The 1,464-nt window shown below is 39.7% G+C and overlaps 1 protein-coding gene across 1 annotated transcript in view; it reads left to right on the top strand.

Moving 5' to 3' along the window:
- LOC107753267 (BUB3-interacting and GLEBS motif-containing protein ZNF207-like) overlaps nucleotides 1-1,464 on the top strand; it is a 4,956-nt gene that overhangs the window by 2,865 nt on the left and 627 nt on the right. The gene's annotated exons all lie outside the window — the stretch shown is intronic.

Raw genomic sequence — 1,464 nt, 5'->3', positions numbered from 1 at the left:
CTGTCCCGGCCGGAGCGATGATTCAAAAACATTATAACCCATTACAAACGAGGCATTTGTTGCATCCAGTGGGGACATAATTACGGATTATAATGACTTATACTGTCTTTTTACGCGTTGCATCGCGCCACGTAAACTTAAAACCATGTCTGCATTTGTGATCAGAGAAATGACAAACAACAAGTGCTACTCTACACTGCCCAAAAAACTCGCGTTTAAATCATCAGTGGCAAAATCTTTAAATATGAAAACAAACTTACAGACTGTGAGTCAGAACAGCCAGCATTGTAGTCTACTCTTCCAGGATCAGGAAACAGTCCTCCATAAAATGCGCTGCACACTGTGCATATCTGCAATATCTGAATATTTGGGTTGAAGGACAAAGGTTGAGAACCATTTTACTAGGGTATAATAGTGAAAGAAGTAGAAAAAGATTTAAGCTTCCTTATGCTGACAGTCTGTCCCTTCTGCTTATCTTGGTGCTTTATTGTTATGCTTTTTTTCTTGTTTATATGACTTTAACTGCAAACACAGGTACTGTAACAGGGATTTTGATGATGAAAAGATTCTCATTCAGCATCAGAAGGCCAAACACTTTAAGTGTCACATATGTCACAAGAAGTTATACACTGGTCCTGGTCTGGCCATCCACTGTATGCAGGTATAAAGTTACATATACATATAAACTCACACACACACACATATATATATATATATATATGTATGTATGGGCAAAATAAAATGACTCTCATCAGCATAAGAGACAAACTCACTCTCAGTTGTCTTTTAAAGGTTTTATTCTTTGCAAAGAAGGCCAGACATCATATAGAAACAAGTCGCTGCAGAGTGTGACAAAGAAGGGGCGGCGCTCCTCCACTTTATATCTCTTTTGCAGTCAAGGTTACAAACTCTTAACAGCTGTATTTTTCCACACATGGTAAGAAAGTCAAAAACACACTACTATATCATACTTCTAAAGCTTGGTTCCCCCCTATATTTAGGGCCTAGATGACCTTCTAGGTCACAGACAGACACCTATGGGTCTCTCAGTTGTCCTCCTCTCAGCCCAGCATGGCCCTGTGGATTTCTTGTCACCCATACATCTTATGCTTAGGCCCCAAACCCATCTCTCACTTTGACTACACAGCAGTTCTAAGAAAAAGCATACACTACATAATGTTCCAAAAGCATATAAGATCATGCAAAAATCAATAGAAATGAATTTTTCTACCACAGTATTTTTGCTTTCACAACGAAACACACAGCGTCTTCACAACATGGCGGTGGCGGCAGCAACAATAAAGTTATGCCGTTTTTCTTTGCGTGAACATTTGGGCGGCACAGTGATGTAGACATGTGGGGGCGTGTTTAAACGAGGCGTTTTAGGAGGGCGTGGACCAGTCTTAACTTTTATAAAGAATATCTCTTTGGGTTTGAGAATTCAGTCTTTGCAACTTTAGGGAT

Source organism: Sinocyclocheilus rhinocerous, unplaced genomic scaffold (genome assembly GCF_001515625.1).
Source record: "Sinocyclocheilus rhinocerous isolate Xijiao unplaced genomic scaffold, SAMN03320098_v1.1 scaffold191, whole genome shotgun sequence".
In the NCBI taxonomy this organism is placed as follows: domain Eukaryota; kingdom Metazoa; phylum Chordata; class Actinopteri; order Cypriniformes; family Cyprinidae; genus Sinocyclocheilus; species Sinocyclocheilus rhinocerous.
The sequence above is the reverse complement of the archived record's forward strand: the minus strand, read 5'-3'. Positions and strand labels throughout refer to the sequence as shown.